Source organism: Falco peregrinus, chromosome 7, assembly GCF_023634155.1.
Source record: "Falco peregrinus isolate bFalPer1 chromosome 7, bFalPer1.pri, whole genome shotgun sequence".
Classification (NCBI taxonomy): domain Eukaryota; kingdom Metazoa; phylum Chordata; class Aves; order Falconiformes; family Falconidae; genus Falco; species Falco peregrinus.
This window is the reverse complement of record NC_073727.1, coordinates 63524088-63546220: the sequence shown is the minus strand read 5'-3', so window position 1 is coordinate 63546220 and position 22133 is coordinate 63524088. Positions and strand designations below refer to the sequence as shown.

The following is a 22133-nucleotide window of genomic DNA, read 5'->3' as shown; positions in this document are numbered from 1 at the left end:
GAGATGTGATGGGCACAGACTGGAATTTTAGGTCTATGGTCATGAAATACGAATAATAAAATGTTACCCATCTATGAATGGATAAACATGAGGCGCCTTTTGCCCAACATATGGCCAAAATGCTGACTGGCAGGTGTGGGATTTTATCTGCCCTCAGGCCTGATCTCAGAGGATGCGGTAGGGACGCAGTGGGTTTGTTCTGTTTGTCCCGGCATTCACCATCCAAAATCCAGGCATGCATCGAATGCATCTGGTCTGTCAGGGCTCGGGCTGGTTCAGGTTCACCAATGTCTTTGCGCCGTACCAAGTCTCGGTGTGGGGTGATGTGATTTCTTACCTCTGGTTCCAGCATCACCAAATACAGTCATGCTGAGCAACTTCGGCATCCAAGTGGGATGATGAATTCTCTGAATCAACCCCAGGATGTTACTGTCTCAATTCATAAAGCTCCTGGTCTGTGTTTGGACTAGGACTGGGATTACGTACGTGGAAATTGGATCTATGCTGTGGACAAGCCACTCTCTTTGTCATTTGAGTTTGGGAAGTGTTTATTCCGTTATAAAAGAGGACCTATCGATAACACCCTTTTCAAAGTTAATTAAACTCTTTCAGAAAACATTACGGAAATGTATTACTTTACCCCAGAAATGACTGTCTTGGCAACTTGCTACAGTTTTAGGTTGCCTTTTTATCCTTCCTTGTCAGCAGGACACTCTCATTTTCACCGAAGTCCCTAATGATTATCTTCATTTACACATGAAGACCAAAATGGACCAATTGTGCAACAAAATCTTTTCTGATTAACATCATGTCTCCATCAGAGATAAAACTAATCATTCCACGTATAAGGCACGGGTGAGTGGGGTTTATTTGATGAAGGACACCTGACCTAATCAAGGCTACCTCCTTCACTGATTCCCTTAAAAAGTGGGGAAGGTATTAGAATTAGCCTCATACCATTTAGTTCGTGTCTCTGTCCCACCTGCTGAGAGGTTGCATTAGGAGGTGCAGAGCCATCTTAAAAGTTGGGAAGTGCTGAGCTTAGCAAGTCTGTGTGCACAGAGCTGTGTGATGGATCCAGGCTTAACTGCACGCATGATACAGTCAGATACATGTGTGCAGAGCAGCTGTGTGGCCTTTGTGGTGGCTTCAGACCTACTGTGTGCTTCTCGCTTTTCAGGTTTGGGTCCTGTGGACTTATGTGCCTTAAGACTGCACTGTGATAGTGCTTTTAATCACATAACCGTAAGCTCGTTTCCCCAGAGGAACCCTATTGCTAAGTAAGAATGATGCTCTTCAGGGAGCTTTTATGAGAGGAGACTTGAAGAATTTGTTGTGTTTAGTTTAGCAAAGTGAAGGTTAAAAGAAGATTTGGTGTTGTCTCAAAAGGAAAGTAAACGATGTGGATGTAGAATTGTTATTTAAATGGAAGACACATTTGTGTAAAATGGACATTAATTAATCTAGACTGTGAATTAGAAGATTTCAGACTTTCAGAGCAATGAGGCTGTGGACCAGCTCCCATGTGTTGAGGGCAGGAAGCCCACCCACTTTGAAATTGGAGCCTGCTCAATTTATAAAAGTGCTCATGTGATGTAGTTGCCTGAGATAGCAGGAGGCTAAACTCCAGAAGTTTTCCAGTTTTATGTTTCTATTTAATGTTTCTTTTATTGCTCATTACATGTATACTTTAATGTACAGTTTACTGCGTAGCATTACCCTTCATGGAATTAAAAAAAAAAAAAAGTTAATTTCCTTTAGAGTATTTCAGGAATGCTATCATCCTACTAACCATTAATGACTTTGCCCTTGTCACACCATTTATGAAATGGTTGGCATTATCTGGTCTTATGTCCAGGAAATGAAAAATATCAACACTTCTGGATACCTATGTGGACAAATACAAGACTTTAATTTCCAGAGTGGTAAATACTGAACCTTCATTTCCAGGGTGGTACATGCTTTATGCTACTAGGCATGTACTGAAAGTCCGCTTCCCACTGATTTCAGATGCACCTACTCACATTCAGCATCTTAGCAGCTCACACCACAAATTACTCAATTGGAGTGTGGGAGAAAAATGAGGACTACATGTAAGCAAATTCCTTAGACTTACATGCGAACTTTACAAGAGAGTTAGAACCCAATTTTCTAAAGGCTCCGTTATTTGCCATACATATAAGATTTTTTAAATATTTTTTTTCCCCCAGCAGAATCAACCCCTTCCATCACATGCTTTTCATCTCTGTAGCAAATCAGGTAGAGATGGTATAGACAGCAACTTCCCTCCCTACACCCTGTACAATGGCGACATGGCAGGTGAAGGTAGCATCTCACAAAGCAAACATATAGAACAGTGAATTAAAGTAAACACACAAAGAATGCCGAAAAACAGACTTCTGTCATGGGTTTTACACAGGCTGCCCCTGAACAACAGCATGACTGAGTTCTTTGGATCCACAGCATACTCCTGTACTATCCGAAATAGTCCTGTCGTGGGTAGCAGTAGAAAAACTTACTCATTTTGTGTCCTGCCTTGAGTGGGATGGAGATTCTTTACAACTAGTCTCATGCCTGTTTGCTTAATGGTGAGAGAATGTATTTCTTGTTTATAAAGGCCCAGTGTTCTGGTGGTGAAGGACTTTTCTCTTCTGCTCCTGTGCTGCTTCTTGTCCTCTTCTTTGCATTATTATCTGCCCCCTAATTTACACTGCTATTCCATCTCCTCCCCTTCTGACTCCTGCCTTCTGCTCAGTTTCTGCCCATACACTCCCGATCTTGTTCTCCTTGCTGTCATTCTTTTGGTAGTTGTACCCTCTGCCCTTCTTTTCTTGTTCCAACTTCTAGTAAAGCTTGTGGGTGGAGAAGAGGACTTGCTTAGGAGGACTGGACATTTAGCAGTCTTATGTGAGAGCTGGAGTCTTAAGGAAATTCTGCTAGCAAATTTTAGGATGTCAGCTGAGCATACTAAAATTGAGTTTTCACATTAGATTTTCCATATTTGAGTAGGCTTCCTTGGAACCAGCAGAACACTTCCAACAGTCCAACTTCTTCATGAGTTTAAAGGTGCCACTCCAGTGGTTGTAGGTGTTGGAATTCTTCAGTAAAATGGTAATAAAGTTTGTTAACTTGGGCAAAACTGGAACTGGCTCTGATTTTCCCTGTGAGAAACAGCTAAACTGTTCTAGCTCAAATGTGAAAAACATTCTAAGCATGTTCATATAGACATCCATGTTTAAGCCTTTGCAGAAGAACTAAAACGATGGTCACAGCTTTTCGAGGTAAAGTACTTATTTATGTCTCACTTAGTTTGGGGACTTAGGAATGAAAGGAAAAGGAGAAGATATTTTGTTTTTTATGTTCATTTTGTAAAGGTGCTAGAGGCTGGCATGAGTGTTTTTCTGCTTATATTAAAAATAAAAAGTCACCCATTTAAGAGGCTAAAGCAGCATCAGAGTCCAGGAAGTAGCAAATAAATGTGAGCTAGTGGGATCAAGGTCTTTAAGCATTATCTAGCCTGATTCTGTATTGTATCTGCACTGTGCTGTGAGGAGGGCCACAGGACTTCCTAATTTTTTGAAAATACTTGCATGGCTTGTTCGTTGCTGGGATAAGCTAATGGCTTCAGGGAGGACAAGCCTCTGAAGGAGTTGTTGAGTGTGTAGCTAATCGTGAGTGCTCTTGTATGTGAGCCGTTTTCTTCTGCTGGGACAAGAGGCATCAAGGAATGCTTGGGTTAGGAAGGTGACTGTCAGTGTGGAAGGGTGGCACCGAACCTCAGTTTTGCTGCTGAGTGCCATTCGTCTGGTTTAACTTGCTGCAGGATAAGGGCATCTCCATGCTGAGGGTAGTTTGGGCTTTGCTGGTAAAGGATGATATTGATGAATATTGATATCTGCTGCAGGGTAAATGCTGCTGTAGTCTGATATGCTGGAGTAGCTGCTGATCATGTTGGTAGTAACGTCTCAGCTTTTGTCTGACACTTTTTCTTCCCTCTTACTGTTATGGTAGTTGATGTTAAGTTCCAGTCCTCTTTCTGGGAGTGTGATATATCGCACCTTATCAAATGTAACAGGGTTTCTCTGCATCCTTTCCTTCCATGGAATGTGGTGCTGAAAAGTGGAAGAGGCCCTGGGGAGCAGAGTCAGACCTATGTTACCTGGGTGAGCTGCCTCCCCACCTCAGACACCTTTCCTTTCGTCTTGATGGCCGGCGAGGGAGGGAGGATACTGGCTAAACAGAACCATTCCCTTCTTCATGCTGTTGGCATAAAAAATACAAGTTTGTCCGTTCTGGTCCCAAGTAGGTCCAGTGAACCTCTTCTGAAGCAGCTCCAAAGCCCTGGGGCTTCAGTGTGCTGCAGCTGCCACGAGACACCTGTGGAGGAGTGGAACAGGGGATTCCTCTCCAGGAATAGCCCCAGGCCCCAAACCGAACAGGACTAGTTTGCAGATCTCCCTTGAGCCTCTCTCTTGTTTTCCCTGGCTCTGTCCCAGCAAGTGTGACTTGCAAGTGGGAGGACAGAGGAGCCAGCTGGAGCTCAATGGTGTCCCTGAAAGTTGAGATGTGTCTTTTTTTTACAGAAATGCACCAAACAGTCTTTTAACAGCTTTTGTTTAGTTAAATGCAACTTGCTCCGGCAAAACATAATAAAGAGCCCCTTTTGCATGAATAAACAGAAGTGGTGAAAGTCACCGAGATTGTCAAGTAAATTTTATCCCCCTATCAGGAGGCAACAGTAGGGCCCCTAGAATTAAGATAAATGCAGCTAATTTTCTTTTAATGGTGATTTGATTATTCTTTTATTACAAGTAACTGGTTCCCTTTTCTAATTGTATGACTTGCTTTTATCTAAGAAAAATTACCCAATTTATGGTAGTGGACCATTAAAATCAGTCATCCATGAACAGTTTATTGTGGTGCTATGAGATTGCTGGTTTCAGAAAATATCTATATTGCAATAGATATGTATAGATTTTTGGCTTTTCTGCTGTTTTGCCAGTGGTCATGACAAATGAGAAAGCAGGTAGTGGGAATGGATGCACAAGGCAAAAATGAAATGCAGAGGGCAGAGAGCATAAACCCTGCACACATTTAGCATGTCTTTAAGGGAGCAAGACGTATTGGAGGGGAAGGGGGCACTAGGGAACAAGCATAAAGGTCCACTGGTGCTTGGAAAGGCTTCATCAGTTGTTTAGTAAATTCAGGGAGAGCTCTGTCTGTTGTGCCTTTGATCTCTGCACTTTCTGCTTTTTTTTTATCTCTGTCTTCTCCTTCCTCTGCAGCTGCCATACGAGCAAGTTATCCAAACAGGAGAAGGTACGTCAAACAGATTGCACAATGGGGGCTGAAAAGGGGGTGTTGGAGGTATAGGTAGGAGCGTGGGGAGGTTGTAAGAAAGCATCAGGTTCTGCAGGCAGGTCACTGCAGGCCACTCTTGTTAGGTTGGTTATCTAAACTGGTGTAGCTGTGATGGGCCAGGGATGTCAACAGGCAAAACTGGTGCAGAGAGGCAGTATCTTGTACTAGATCAATTAACAGTTGGAAAAATAGACAAGCATTTGATCTGAAAGCACCTAATGTATATAATCTAAACATACTTTTTTGTTCTAGGCCATATAATATTAAGGCTGATGGATATTTGAAGGTCAAGTGTTCGCCTGTACAGGGAAACTGATTGTTAAAGGAATCATGAACAATTATACCTGTACCCTGGAGGTAAGCTGGGGTAATTTCTCACATGGAAACTCTGTTCTAGAAAGCGAGCCATTTTTATTCTGAAATACAGTGCCTGATAAGGGACCAATAATAAGGAAGAGTAATAATAATAATAAGGAATAATAAGGAATGAAAGGGAGAGGACAGAAAAGACAGAGGTGGAAAGAAGGTAGTCAAGCAGTTAACCAGAGATAGCTGTGGGAAGATGTGATATAGCTATCCTTTCTCATGGGAACTTTATAGGCTAAAATAAACCTTGTAGTAAGCCTCAGAAGTCTGTTTAAAAGGTAAGATATTTTTTAAACCTCAGTTTTGAAGAGTTCTTGCTCTTCCATCAGCTCAGTGTGGCAGAAGGATTGAATTTTTCCTTGCAATTTGTAATGACAAGGTTCTTGGTTATGAGTTTAATTAGGACTCTGTACTGTCTTCCTTGTACAAAGATCAGAAATCTGAGGAATATGAAAAGTGCATGTTAAATCTCTAGCTAGTTATAATTATGTACCTGGCACACCATTAATAGTGATTTATAGATAGAATGAAATAATCCTTCAGTGGAAGAAGGGAATGGCATGTGCATATATATATACATATATACATACTTTAGACTGAAATGCTCTTTTACGGGACAAGAACAGGACACTATACATGGATCTTTAGTAACCGGATTAATTTTGGCAGTTAACATACTGCATCTTTGCTTTACTGAAATATTTTATCACTGTTGTACTTATCTGCCATCATTATAAGGAAGCTGCTTAACGGTGGCCTGTGCTAATGCAAATTGTATCAATTACTTCCATTAATGTTGTAGGAAGCCTCAGATACACAGCATGAGCATCCATGTAGTTACAAGCAAGGGAAAAAAGCTTCAGACCAGTGAAAGAGGTATCTAGGCAATGGGTTGCCTCCTACATTAGTGGGATGAGCTTACCAACGGCAAGTTTTGCCTTCTGGAGAAACTGAAATGAGAGAGGCATCCCTCCTCTCTGTACATGTTCTGCTGCTAATGAGATGGTAGAGCTTTCTGATGAGGTCAAGAGCTACACTTACAACATATAGTCCCCAAAAGAACAAGATAAAACACTGTTTGCTGTGTTGGGAGGTAGTGACATCTCTGCAGTGGGAGATACTTCTGAATAGAGAGCTTCGCATGTGGTCCTGATCCATGGATGAATACATGAGGAGTTTTGTCTGGAGGTGCTAGATGTTCACAATGTTAACCAGTGATGCTGGGAGGAGTTTTCAGATCTAATTTCCATGTATTTGAACACTGGAGACTTTCAAATAGAACACACAGAAAAGCTGTAATTAAATCCTAGTATTTATTTCATTCTGCTTCTTTGTGGGATCCCTCCCACAGCAGCTAAACGGTTCCTGTTCTTCTCAAATTATTCATGTTTGTGTAACTTTCAGTAAAGTGTTTTTGAAAGGTTAGATGTTAGTGCTATGTAGTTAGCATTGCTCCCCTTCTTAAGAACAGGCAATTCTATTAAGTGATCTAATTTATGTAAGTTTAAATACAACGTTTCTATAAATTGTTCCCTGTGCTTAAAAGCTATGCATGGATCATTAAAACCATAAGGTAATTAATGGGAAAGCTTTGGTATAAAATGTTATGTTAAATGTATCAAATATTTCATAAATCTCTTTTTCTGGCATCACAGATTACCACCTTTCTTAGCCATTGTATTCAAATGTTTTCCCGGAGAGATGGTGTCTTACTTTCCTGGGTGCGACGTCGGAGGAGTACTGGTTGGCCAGTTTGCTTTATTGTTCCCATGCCGCTGTCATCAGAGCCGGGTAGGAAGTGAATGTCCTCCCCTGTCAAACTCTTCAGGAATTCAGGCTTCTTACCCTGCAGAGGAAGGTTGCAGAACTTTTCTAATGAAAAAAGAAACCATATTTCTACAATAGTAATGAAAGCACTCATCTGGTATGTGAGATCTCTTTTCAAATCCCCATTTTGCCATTTTTTTATCTCGGTGGGTTATTTTAAATGGAGAGTGATCTCTCCTGTCTCTTCCTTGTCTCCAACACAAGAAACTTTTCAAAGCAGAAGGTTTATTGATCATTAATTTTCCAGCAGTCCCTCCTCATGTTTCAGCAGATAACTCTGGACCAGGACCAGCTGTTGTTTCCTGGCTTCAGTCCAAAATTTCCCCTGAAAATAAATACATAAAATCTCAATCTTTCCCGTACTATGGAATCAATGTGCATAATATCAAAGAAATGTCTGGCTATATAATATGAAATATGGAGAAAGCTTTTGACATTGATTGTAAGTAGGTTTTCCTTGTTAGTATGCATAGTTTAAAAAATTTGTTGTGGCTATTATTGTAGCTGTTGTACTATAACATATACTGGAAACTGTATCAGAATCATGAAAAATGCTGCATGAGGAGAGAACCTGGAAAGACATTTTCCTAGAACTTATCAGAAGCAAACTTTCTATAAACAAACTAAAAAAATTCATCCTTCTCAAGGTGACGGTCAATGCCTCCTTCTTAAGAATCATTAAAATCTGTGGCTTGCGCACATTGTTTCCCCAAATATGATATATTTTGTCCAGTGTGCCAAATGCATCAGGTCTTGCTTCATGCAAGTCAATTTCTGCCGCACTCCTCCACATAGTCTCTCTCTTTTTAAAAAATTCCTTTAGATAGAAAGTGGCCATCAGATGTACCTCTCAAGCCTGAAAGGCCTTTCTGCTTTAAATGGTGTTAGTGGGACATCACAGAAAGTGTTGTGCTTCAGAGATGGTATCATAATGGGCCAACTTTCTTTTTAGACCAGCACCCTGTTGTGTTGAGGTTTTTGAACTATAAGATAGTTCTACCATTTCAAATAGCTTGTCTTGATTCCAAGTATGTTTGTAAGAAAATGGTCCTTTGATAAAGGTGATTGGATTCAAGATTCTTTAGAATTGGCAGGTAGTCATTGCTGAGGGTGGAAAAATCATAAATGAAAAAGATTGTTTCCATAGGAGAGTATTGTAACTGATAGGCTTGGTTAGGTAACTGCCCAGATAAGATTTAGGTATGGTGGGGACAAACATAGTCTGTGTAGTAGTGATGTGAAATAACAAAGATTTTGTACAATGAGCAATCATTTGAGAAATAATTAGTTCTTCAGCTTTATGACAAGTTTACAGGGGAATCAGGAACCCCTTTTGGAGACTTATGAAACAATTCAATTGAATAATTAGAAGTACTTCATTGGCTATTTAGTGAATATGTATTTATTCTTATAGAATCATAATCACAGAATGGTTTGGGTTGGAAGGGACCTGTAAAGATCATCTAGTCACACCCCTCCCTGCCATGGGCAGGGACACCTTCCGCTAGACCAGGCTGCTCAGAGCCCCATCCAGCCTGGCCTTGGACACTTCCAGGGATGGGGCATCCACAGCTTCTCTGGGCAACCTGTCCCGGTGCCTCAACGCCTTCATCTTCAAAAACTGATTCCTTATGTCCAAGGTAAATCTACACTCCTTCAGTTTAAAACCATTGCTCTTGTCCTGTCACTACAGGCCCTGGTAAAAAGACCTTCTCCATCTTTCTTATAAGCCCCTTTATATATTGAAAGGCTGTAATAAGGTCACCCTTACAGAAAGGTGTATCCTGGAAATGTCAGGTCTGTTTCCCAATACTTTCTTAGTACACTCCACGGCAAGACAGACATGGATTTCTCTGTGGTAGGCATCACTCCAAGTTGCTGAATTTTTGTGTGTGGTAGTCCTAGCATCTCTTTGTAGCCTGCGGAAAGCATTTCCAGGGTACAATCCTTCCTATCACATAGCCTCTGGAGGGGTCTCTTTCCAGATCCTTAAGCAACTAAATAAAATTAAATAGGTTGAACATAAGCCAAAGTCTACAAATATGAGAGCAATTTGATGAATATTCACAATGGCTGAAATTTACTCCTGATGGACCAATATAAAGACAATACACTAATTATGTTCAGGTTCACTCAGAAGGCACATAAGCAGTCATCAGGTCTGTACGTAGGGCTAAATTTCATACTGTGCAAAGTGTTATTTTTTAGGGAGCTGAATTCTCCATATTTTCCCCTTTTATATCATACTTAGACACTTCCATTCAAAGTCATACATTTCTTCAGGTGGAGAGGAATATTCTGTATTGCTGGTGCAACTGGGTTTATTGTTATTCTTGGCACACAGCTGTTTAATTGGTTTGAACAAACAGTAGTTGCAGGGCCTGATAAGTAGGGTGATTGTCATCAAGAATCATTTAGTGCTTTGCTTTCACAGAGCACAAACTCCCTTTGATTCACATTAAAAGGATAAGGCTGGATTTTCATCTGGTGTAAATCAGAGAAAAGTGCTGCCTGTTGTGAGTGTGTGTCTTTTGTATTTAATTAATTGCTTGAAGATTTTTCTTGTAAGCCTATTGTAGGATTTGTTCAATCTCATTTAGTCCATCCTTGCTTCTGAAATTCTTCTATTATACTGCTGTGGACACTTTCTTTTTCTTAGATATCTTTGTGATGGGAGACTTGGTGCTGAACACTGCTTGCAAGGTGAGACTATATTGATTTAGGCAGTGGTTTAATGCTTTCAGGACTTTCCTCTGTCCAGTGCTTCCTTCTGTCAGCTTTTTAGAGTGTTGCTGAAAATTGTGCAAATGTTCTTATTTTGCTGACCACATCAATACTTAAATGATTTCTTCCAAGACTGTACTCGGTAACATGGAGTTTCCTTTCTTTTGTGTTGTCCATTCAATCAGCATTTGTCTGTATGCAATTTTTTTACAACCTCATCTCAGGCTTCCGTTTGACTGGTAAATAACAGTGTGTCACTTGTAAACTTTCTCTGCTCACTCTGTTTTCCAGATCATCAGTCAGGACATTGAGCAGTAGCCTGCATCTTTAGGCACTGTGCCGTTAATCCTTGGCCTGAGTAAAAAGTAAAACTGTATTCCCACTTTTTTGATTACATCAGTGACAACGGCACAACTTGATACAGCTGAGAAGGCAGCTAAAAAAAAATCTTCTTGCCACTGTAGACTTTCACATTGGTTGAAGTCTGAACCAGTTTGGATAAAAATTTGTTCTGTGGGCAGCTGTGGTGGCATCAGAATCTCAGGGTGGTTCCAAGAAACCTATAGGAGTTTCAGGAGCAGAGCAGGTGACCGCTTGGGTGGGAGCTGAAGTGTGGGCTAAGGTAATTGGTGCGTGCATGTTCTGCTCTCTACAATATGCATAAGCCTGACTGGCGCACTGGGGATTGTACACAGCAGACTGGATTTCACTGGGATCAATGTAAAGCTCTCTGTACTTTTTTTTTTCTCTTTCTTCCATCTGTCTTTCTAGTCCTTACAGGAAAAGGGTATTTCTGCACATAGCTCATCATCACTGTGGCTCATTCAACAAGGATGGGGTAGTATGGAAGTCCACAATCCCTGGGAACTCTGTTCTCTTTGCTGTGTTATATTCCGAAAGCTTCAACACAGGATGAAAAGTCTTGGCATCTTTTGCATTCTGGAATGATTGCCTGGCTCCTATTCAGCTATGGGCATTCCACTCTTCTCATGCTGCTGAAATATTGATGCTGCTTCATTACAAAAAAGCCACTCAATGCCCATTTTTAAGTACAAGAGCCTGATGCGAGACATTCCCTTCAGTAGTTCATCTCATCCCTCAGATGCACGTAGGCAGCTTGCAGAGGGAATGGGGGTGTGGGGGGAGAGAATGTGTGAACAGATGGGGAAAAATGGGATCAGGTATCAAAATACAAGGATAGGAGTCCCAGCTGAGAAATCTGAACAAAAAGAAGTGTTTCATTATTGGAAGGAGATGGCTATGTCTAGTCCAATTTGGCAAGGAAGATCCACTTGCTTTTCAATATTTCACTAAGGCAGCTTCTGAGGGAGTTGTTCCTGCAGGCCTGTCTCCCCTCTTAGGTCTGTCTTTAATTATGAACAGCAGAAGTATGCTGGGGGTACCTTTGGGAAGGCGGTACGAGTGATGGTGAAAGGCTCTGTGCTTGTTCACTGAAGCGTGAGAGTAAATTCTGTGCATGTTTCAAGGCAGGAGCGTGCCTGGTTGGCTGCGTCTGCCTCAAATGCTGCAATCCTACCTTACAATTCATTCATGCTGCCTGCACAAGTGTAGCCTAAATGTCCTATGTGCTAGTCCCTTTGCATCTCCTTCCTTCCCTTGACCAAAAGAGCCCCAGTACCTCTTCAGCCTGAATTTGTCTTTGTTCAACACAACACCCCACTCCCCACCCCCCGTGTCTTGGAGTATGCCAGCAAGGTCCCAGTAGGACTTTCAGTGCTAGCACGTTCCCTTTATTACTGGTGAAAAAGACTCTTCTTAAACCTCTTGGCATCACACTTTGGTTTCAGCTTCACATTAGCAAGGGGTTGTCAGATTGTGTTTAGCAAGAAGTATCAGGTGCTCCTATTTTGATGCTAAATTATAAGCTCCTAAATTTATAGCAGAAATCCTGGTTCTAAATTTGTAGCAGAAATTCTGGTTTTAATGCCTAAATACATGACTTTATACTCCATGATCTTCAGTTTATCCTGTCTGGTTTACTTTTACTCCACCTGTATAATACTCTGATCTTTCTCTGCACTGACACAGCCTTTGAATCTTGTGATATGCTCTAGTTTCATTAGCATGTTTTCATTTTCTTGTGCCAAGGTCGTTAATGAAAGTATTAAATAAGATCAGTTCCAAGGTCCCAAGCTTGAAGAAGCCTTAATTGGTTGTGCAGGGTACATTTTGTAGATAAACAGAGGACGCAGCACAGATCCTCGTGGGAACAAATCGGCCTAATCCTGGTGTCTTCTGTAGATTTATTCTGGTTATTTGGAGGATGCTGCTTCATTTCAGTCTTTTGTCCTGCACTCAGATAGCAAAACAGTCCCTTGTGCTGTGGCCTGAGTAGTTTTATGAGGACAATGAAATATGATTTGGAAGAAGCATGGTTGGATGGAAAACACCAATGCTGAGGTCGAGACAGGACAGAAATATTAGTGTCTTACTGCTGAGTGCATTTTGCAGTAACTTTGTAAGGAAAAAAAAGAGGGTCTAGTGCAGATGTGGGAAGTGGTGGTGGATACATGAGCCGAATGCCGTGAATAGCCAGATAAGGAGCCTCACAGAAATGCTGTGTGTTCTTGGGGGCATGGAGTCAGAAATGCATTGTGCTCCTGGTGTGACTCGAACAGCCACTTGTGAAAAACAGATATGTCTTTGTATAAAGGATTAGTCAAGCTTATTGCATGTCTTCTTGTGTATGGAATACTGTTGTCATGATTCATGTGTACCTTTTACGTTTTGTGCAGAATTCATTGCACTTTCTATGGAATGGAAATATATTTTCAGTGATTTTTTTAATAAATAGCAAGGAGTACATAGAGCTAAATATTGAGCAAAAATCATTATTAAGCATCTGAAAAGCAGTTAGGAGTATTAAAACCCATGGGCTTCAGGAGGGTTTTCTGCCCCTCCATGATCCCCAAGAACTGTTGTGCTGTAGCGTATTGGCCCTTTTCCTGCCCTCTTCTGTCTCTCTTCTCTTTATTATACTGATGCTCTGGGGAATCACAAAGGAGAAGAACAAGAATTTACTTTCCAACTTACAAGCATTAACCCAGTGCAGATGTCCTTTTGCCTTTTCCTCAGGTTTCGGTCTTCATTCTCACAGACTCTTTCCAGACCTAAACAAATCCAAAGTTGCAAGAATTTCATCTTCCCAAATTTTTGCTGGTCCCCTGGGCCTGTTGTATAAAGGCAGAGCTTCTCTGGTAACTCAAGCTGAAATTCATTAAACATGGCATGGATTTTTAGATATCCAGGGAAGGAGCAGGAGGGTAGAAGGCTATTAACTGGAGAGAGGCTTCAGGGGGTGTATGAGTCTCTGTTACGGCGGTCAATGGCTGCTTTCATTATGGGGTAGCAAAGTACATGAAAGGCAAATTAGTAAGTGGGCAAATTTATGCTCTCTTCACTTTGAAGGATGACACTGTCAAGTTTATTGCTAGCAGGCAAAATCAGATTTTAACAAGGATAAGGACAGAGGAGGAAAGATACATCCTATTCGTCCAGGATACTGGCCCCAGACTAGGTACAAGCACACTGCCTCCCAGTATGAGCACCACCAGAGAGCTGTGTCGGTGCACAGCTAAGGGAGAGCACTACTTTTGGCATAAGTTCATTTAATTCAAGCAGGTCAGCATGAAGTACACTGCAAAATTACAGGAAAGCTGCAGAGAATTCCCTATAGCAACTGTCAGAATTGCTTTCCTTTGGCAAGTGTCTGCATAGCTTCAGCTCAGCGATTTCCCTCATAATAATAATTTATGCTGGCTCAAAGCTGAGGGCATCAATTAAACTGTAAGCCAGCGACATGTCTCTAGAAGTTTTTGTCCCCTTGTTCAGTAAGCACTGTTAGAATAAAAGAACTTTTCCTTCCAGCTGATGTAGTTTTCCCTTAGTTGTGGATTTCTTTGGCTGATGTAATAATGCTCTATCATCTGGGCTCAGCTATCAGCTCAGTGGAGGAGGAGGCAATAAGCTTTACCAATAATCTGGATGAGGGGACTGAGTGCACCTTCAGTAAGTCTGCAAATGACACCATGTTGAGCAGGAGTGTTGATCTGCTGGAGGGCAGGAAGGCTCTGCAGAGGGATCTGGACAGCTGGGGCCGATGGGCCAAGGCCAGTTGCATGCGATTCAACAAGGCTCAGTGCCGGGTCCTGCCCTTGGGTCACAACAACCCCAGGCAGCGCTACAGGCTGGGGCAGAGCGGCTGGGCAGGGCCTGGGGGGAAAGGGCCTGGGGGTGCTGGTCTCTTCTCCCAAGTAACAAGCAACAGGACAAGATGAAATGGTTTCAGGTTGTGCCAGGGGAGGTTTAGGTTGGATATTAGGAAAAATTTCTTCACAGAAAGGGTTGTCAGGTATTGGGGCCAGGCTGCCCAGGGAGGTGGTTAAGTCACCATCTCTGGAGGTATTTAAAATGTGTAGATGCGGTTCTTAGCAACATGGTTTACTGGTAGGCTTGGCCGTGCTGGGTTAACAGTTGGTCTTGATGATCTTAAAGGTCCTTACCAACCTAAATGATTCTATGCTATGTCAAAGGGCATTCTGGGGGCAATGGAGCAGATTTCTTGTTGTCTGCAATCTTACTTGTTTTGAAGAGAGGTATTTTTATTGTCTCTGAACATGTACGATGTAATGTATCATATGATATCCTTTGGAATGGTCCCTTCCCCAGTCTACAAGGTAGAGCCAAGCTCCAGCTGGGATTCAGAAAGAACTGGAGCAGTCAGGTCTTCAGTAACACTATGCAGTAGCAGGCCATGTTACCTTTTCTTGATGCCCTGGTACCATTTTTGCCTAGCCTAGCTCTATTTCCTCTATTTTTGTCACAGTGAGGGTCCTAACTAGCATTGTATCCCTCATCTGCTTTTTTCCTGCACTAGACACTTGCTAGTGATGTGGCCAAGAGGCAGTCTTCTCAAAAGGTCATCAGCTCCAGGCTTCATTATGAGATTGTGGTGGCAAATCAGCTTGCCGCCAGATAGAACACAAAGACCAGCACTGGGCTGCTTACCAGAGTGCAAGAAGGCAAGTAATGGCTGCAGGAAAAAATGGGTAGCTGGCAAAGTAAGTTGGGATGTCAGCAGAAGAATGTGGGATATCTTCAGAAGAAGGATGGACTTCACTGTTATTCTGAAAGCGTTAGATAACCTCCAACAGCTTATTCAGTCTGCCTCCAAACTGGGTTTAAATCTTTGCCAGTTCGCAGTAGTAACATTAGTTGTAGGAGCAAGCCTAGTTCACACTAGTCTACAAGCTCTCCTACAAGGATCCTCGGTGAAGACAAGGATGGCATCCTTCCTTCAGTAGTATTCATCTCTTTCTTGGTTCAGAAGGCCAAAAAGGAGGAGGTGGAAAAACTTGTGCCTCCATGGCTTGAGCCACATCTGAATGGGCAGTATCGCCCCTTTTCATTCCTGTATTAGTGTTTTAAGCTGTAGTTCTACTGTTGTACCAGTCCTTAGGCTTAAGCAGCTCTCTGAGTGTGCTGGAGAGGGAATTGCCATTCCCAGCTGGATGCGATTATTATTGTTCATTGTGTATTCAGTGTTCATCTCAATGCTATTAAACTCAGAGCAAGTTTGTGAAATGCACTATACATAACTCCTATCCCTCTGACATCCATCCAGCTGGAGTTAGGCATGGAAAGACAAAAAGCCCTCTCCTGGGTCATCCTTTACTATGGGTGATCACTTTTGCTCCATTTCCCCACATTCTTTGCATTCTTTCTCAGTTGGGGCTGGATCTGGAGCAAGAACCAGCCAGACCATAAGCTCTCTGCAAAGCCATGAGCCTGAGGCACAGAGATGAACCTTAGTGAATGTTCACCTGCAGGAGGAGGGGGAGCGTGCCTTGGGGAGCACCTGACTCTTACCACTTAAGGATTAGGGATCTGTTTTGGCAAAGGAGAGGGAGTTAAGAACAAATATCCTCTGTTCAAAGCTATTCCCTTTCAGCGATGGGGAGAGGAAAGATTCCCTGTCCCAGGTCAAAAAGGGAGGACCAGGGGTAGAATTGGTCCCTGAACTCAGGACGTCATATTATCTACCTTCCCGTGTGCATTTTACTATTTGTGTTCCCCCAAGTGTGGACAGAAGCTTCCTAGCACACTTGAAGGAGGATGTGACACACATTTTAAGGTACACTACAAGCAGTATGCCTCCTATGTACAGTAGCAGGCTCACTCCCATTTTGGTTGTACGCTTTCACTGCCAAATATTTGGGAGTAGCTTAGTTCCTATGGTAATGCAGGTATAGATCTGCCAAGATGGATCTGCTCTGAATGATGTTTGCTTTCTCCAAGCAATTGTCCTTTGAAGCATTTGTCCAAAGGAGACACTTCCTTTGTAATGCCCAGCAAAGGACAGCTTGAGAAACCACAGCAACCTGCTCCAAGCCAGCTTCTGAGCTGGAAGGACGAATATGGCCACAACACTGCATCCCACCATTAGGGAAAATAAAACTGGGAATGTTGCTTTTATCCTGCTCAAAGAGAGCAAAATAAAACAGAAGCCTTGCAGCCTTTTGTATTAACCTAACTGAACAGAAAAATGAAGGACATCAAGTAATCTGGACTTTATAGATGAAATTTAATCTCTGTCAAAGCATTTCAAGGATGTGCATCTTGCCTGTTAAAAGGCATTATAATTGCAGTAACAAAACTTGCACGCTAATTTGCACTGCCCTTGCCGCAAAGTACGCTGGCAATTTTCCTTCTGTCCTCATTCTGCGTCATGACAGAGGCTGAGCCCATGTCAAAACTCCCAGTCTGGTGGTGAAAGTGCGCCTGCCGCGCCCAGTTGTGTCACTCAGCCGGTAAGAGACTATTAGCAATTTAAAGGCAGTAATGTGAGGTGAACTCATGTTGTAACAGGCAGTGATGCCCTGCCCATACTATCTTGGGGAAGCTCCTGTATCACTTTGTCATGTGATGACACATGAGACCGAGTATCCCTGTAGGTATGTGGTTAGTGCTGTGTTTATTTAGTCCCTTCCATGCTTCTGTCTCAGCCCTTTACAGAGTTACAGAAGCTGGGGAGGACACATTAGGATCTTTCTAACGAAGAAGTGTTTGGAGCATGTTTCCCACAGCATTCTCCTGGAGAAACTGGCTACTTGGATGAGTGTACAGTTTGCTCGGTAAAACACTGGCTGGATGACAGGGCCCAAAGAGATGTGGTGAATGGAGTTAAATCTAGTTGGTGGCTGGTCACAAGCGCTGTTCCCCAGGGCTCAGTTGGGGCCAGTCCTGTTTAGTGTCTGTATCAGTAATCTGGAGGAGGAGATCGAGTGCACCCTCAGTAACTTTGCAGATGACACCAAGCTGGGGTGGAGTGTTGATCTGCTTGAGGGCAGGAAGGCTCTGCAGGGGGGTCTGGACAGGCTGGAGCGATGGGCCAAGGCCAACTGTATGAGGTTCAACAAGAAGTGCTGGGTCCTGCCCTTGGGTCACAACAACCCCAGGCAGCGCTACAGGCTGGGGCAGAGCGGCTGGAAAGTGCCTGGTGGGAAAGGGCCTGGGGGTGCTGGTTGATGGCCGGCTGAACGTGAGCCAGCGGTGTTCCCCGGGTGGCCAGGAGGGCCAGCAGCACCCTGGCTTGTGTCAGACACAGTGTGGCCAGCAGGACCAGGGCAGTGACCGTCCCCCTGTACTGCGCACCGGTGAGGCCGCAGCTGGAATCCTGTGTTCAGCTTTGGGCCCCTCACTGCAAGGGGGACTTGGAGGGGCTGGAGCGTGTCCAGAGACAGGCAGCGGGGCTGGGGAAGGGTCTGGAGCACAAGTCTGATGAGGAGCGGCTGAGGGGCTGGGGTGTTTAGCCTGGAGAGGAGGAGGCTCAGGGGGGACCTTATCGCTCTCTACAGCTGCCTGAAAGGAGGCTGTGGGCAGGTGGGGGTCGGTCACTTCTCCCAAGTGACAAGGGACAGGACAAGAGGGAATGGCCTCAGGTTGTGGCAGGGGAGGTTCAGATCAGATATGAGGAAAAATTTCTTCACCAAATGGGTGGTCAAGCATTGGATGAGGCTGCCCAGGGGGGTGGTGGAATCACCATCCCTGGAGGTGTTTAAAAGACACATAGATGCGGTGCTTAGGGACATAGTTTAGTGGTGGCCTTGGCAGTGCTGGGTTAACGGTTAGACTTTATGATCTTAATGGTCTTTTCAACCTAAATGATTCATTATTCTGTAATACAGTGTTTCATTTGTGCACACAGGAAAGCTTTGCTCGCCCTGAGTAGCTGCAGATACAGAAGGCTGTTAGATGCAGCCCCTGCTCTCATCATCTTCTGCTGCCTAGAAGTCACTTATGTGCTGTTAGTAACCTCCAGCGCAAAGAAGTATGACATTTCTGTCATGGAGTTTTTCGAGTTTTGCTTGATTCATGAATTAGATTTAATCCCTGCTTCAAGCACTGCTTGAGAGCTTGTTAAATCTGAACATTAAACATCTAAGTTATATTCTAACACTCCATTTAATTTCTCCCCTTTTGCACTTAATGCAGCATCTTGCTTTTTTTTAAAGTCCACTTCCTCACCTGTTGTTTTTGGTGTATGCCCACACAATATTTAAATGATTGAGATTGCTGTGTGACAGATAGCTAAAATATTTAAATTGCAAGCCAAGGACTGGTTTATAATTCATCATTTTAGCTGAAATCACTAGGAAACCTGAAGCACTGGTTGAGCGTTGGGCCCGAAACACTGCTCAGTTCCTTTTCAAGGTTAGAAGTTCAGGTTTTACCCACAGATCTAAAGTTCCTAAATGTTACAACTGCCGCAGTTTATGAAAAAAATTGAGATTGTGTTAACAGATGTTTTTCAGTTTAGAGTCTTAATTAATTCCTTGTTAAATACCTCAAAAGCATCATTAAAGGCTGTGGGAGCTTGGCCACTTACTCAGGTGCACAGGCTAATGAACTCTGATGCCAGGAGGGAAAGCCAAGCTAAGCCAAGCCACAAGTGAAGCACACTTCACCCTCCAGATCCTTTTAGCAGGTCCTGTCCTAGGGCACAACTTGTTGTTTACAACAAAGGAAATACTACAACTAGAACACGGTCCCCAGGGGGCACTTCCCTGCCTCTGTTAACTGGAGGAAATAAGACACACCTTCCATGTGACCTGAGAAACTGCTTTCTAACTGCCACATGGACCTGAGGTAGGCAGAGATGCCAAAACCATCCCTAGGCTGCTGATCTGTGTTGTAAAAAGCTGCAGCATTTGTTAATGCATGTGAGCTCCCGGACACAGATATTAAAAAGCAATGCAATGCTTTTGGAGATCCCACCAGGCCCCTTGTACAATCCAAAGGTCAGGTATTGCTATGATGTGTCCTGAAATAAGAAAAGCAATCCATCTCACTGATGGAAAGCAGCACCACAACTGATAGGGGTGCGGTGGGTGCCATGTTTGTAATATGGATCGTTTCCCCCCAGTTGCAAACTAGAGCTCTGCTTCGTGGAGATGCTGCGCAAGCACCTTGGCTTCGGTGGCAGCTGGGGCTGATATCTCGTGAGGGGTTCTCAGAAGTTTGCAGGAGCACTTTTCAATGGGACAGCAGCTCTTTCTGTTCCTTGGATTATAAATTGTGTCCTTAGGTTGGTCTTCATATTCAGAGTTGTGTTACCCAAAAGGTCAGTATTTCATCCACATAGCTGTCTGCATCTTGATTTTGAGGACAACTAATATTTCAGAAGTGCTGAGCATCCGTGATTCCTGGGCTTCTGGCAGCTCAGTCCTGAGTTTCAATTTATTTATTTAACTATGATATTCATCCTGCATTTGTTATGCAAGCCATGAAATATTTCTTAATAAAGCTCTTTTGTTACCAATAAGTCAAGTTAAGCTGCAGTGCTTTTTACACCAAATATTTTATTCAGAACTTACTTTTGATAAATGCCAGACGATTTGAAGGAAGGAGACATCTTCCATCCCTTCCATGATCATCTCCACACTGTCAGGCTTATGAGTAGACTACAGGGGGATCCTACACCGTGACTTCTTGAGGCTGCTGGATCCCACTGCTTGGAGTGAGGCTCTGAGCTCAGAATCCTCACCTAAAGAAAACATAAAAAATATACCAGTTAAAATACTCTTGCAGGATGATGCCCAGCTCTAATCAGCAGAGGTGAGCAAAACAACAGGAAAAAATGGGAAAAGCCTGAGATTCTCCAAAGGTGGTGGTTTGAAACCTGCGCTTACATAACTTGTTGAAGTCACAAATATGAACTAGGTCCAGCAAACTCATTCAATTTTTTATTCTATAAATAGTTTCCTCTTTCCAGCAGCACGAGTTTAAGGCTTAATAGTGGTTTGGCAGTTTGCAGGGATAAACCTGAACAGTCTGCCAGTTTGCTGTGAGGGAGGAACAGAGAGATGGGGAAACACCCTGCGACTCATTCCCACCGGAGCTTACTGATTTAAGGTTTGAACTTAACCCCTTTGTAGGATTCAACATGTCTGATTATTCGGACAACATATGAAAGCCCAAACCTCAGGAGAGGCTGCCTTCCCCAGTGCCCTGCCTGCCAGCGTGACTCAGCGCTGGAGGCTCCGCTGCTCTCCCTGCAGGGCTTCAGCATCTCGGCAGGAGAGTCCTGCGTTTTTATGCATACCAATTTCTGCGTCGTTTTTCAAATGATGGAAAAGCACCCAAAATGTTTTGCTCTTAGTTGTTTTTTGTTTGTTGTTGTTGTTGTTTCAGGGGTTTGGTTTTGTTTGTTTGTTTGTTTTTTAATTATTATCCCTTACAACTTGCTTTCCCAGCTCATTTCTATGTTGCTAACTGGAAATGCAGAGTTAAAGGAGGCAGTGCTGGAGTTGCTAAAGAAGCCAGGCAGGAAAGAGAAAACAATGGCTTGGATAAAACCCATTCTCCTGGACAGAAATGGGTAACCAGGCTGAGAAGGATGAGGAGGGATCACTGAGCTCCCTGTCTGTGAGGCTGCTTTGGGAAGGCTGGCGAGAGGGGAGCAAGCTGAACTGCCGTAGGAGCTCCACAGCAAGGAAGGGAGCTGGGGGATGCCGGGGTGTGCTGGTGGGAAGCTGGAGATGGAGGGAGCTGGCTGCAAGTGATGCTGGCTGCTGCTGCTACCCCTGAGGATGAGCAAACGGGACTTGCCTGTGCTGGGAACAGAAGGGATACATGTAGGTAAGGGAATATGCTGGAAGAAGTGGGTGCCTGGGGGATTATACCTTGGCCATATGTCACTTCGATTTTTGGTGGGGATGAATAAAAAAGATTTCCTGAGGGGAAGGTGCAGATCCATAGCAATCAACTGGCAGAAAGCAAACCTTTTTCTGGGAGAGCTGAAGTAGCTGTAGTGGGTCACAGCTTTAGCGTGAGCCTTGGCAAACTCCCCAGGAGAGGAGAGACACAAGCTCCTCTGCTCACTAAGCATCCCTGATGAGACTCCAGGTGGGAGGGCAGTGTGGCCCAGCAGCCACGACAGGTCCAAATTCTTATTTATAGCTTACTGTTGTTAATCTTCAGTTCAAAAATCATACAAACACGTCAGAGTCATCCGTGCCTCTGCTGTGGATCCTCTGGTTGGAGGAGGCCCCAGAAGGAAGTCCTTGGAGGGCAGTGGCCCAGCTCAAGTTGCAGACCTGCTTTGTGTCACTGACACAGCTGTGCATGCAAAGCAAGTACACCAAGGGGTCTGTGCCCTGGCCTGACCCCAAAGCACCTCTGTGCACAGTGTGTGCTCTCCTGTGCAACAGAGAGAGCCTGCAGGGCTGATGCTTCTTCCCACCACCATCGCAGGTACGGCCAGCCCTTTCCATTCAGGAGTGTACCTCCCTCGAACAAGAAAGGGAGGAACATCCTCTCCAGGAGACACCTGA

The 22133-nt window shown here is 43.6% G+C and overlaps 1 long non-coding RNA gene across 5 annotated transcripts in view; it reads left to right on the top strand.

The window, feature by feature from the left end:
- LOC114012350 (uncharacterized) overlaps nt 1-22133 on the top strand; it is a 47631-nt gene that overhangs the window by 919 nt on the left and 24579 nt on the right. For 3 of the 5 annotated variants that reach the window (XR_008748059.1, XR_008748058.1, XR_008748057.1), the window contains exons 2-4: nt 5286-5319; nt 5614-5718; nt 7383-7651. This is a non-coding gene — a long non-coding RNA (uncharacterized LOC114012350). The remainder of the gene's footprint in view (nt 1-5285; nt 5320-5613; nt 5719-7382; nt 7652-22133) is intronic. The other 2 variants (XR_008748061.1, XR_008748060.1) reach the window with 2 other exon arrangements.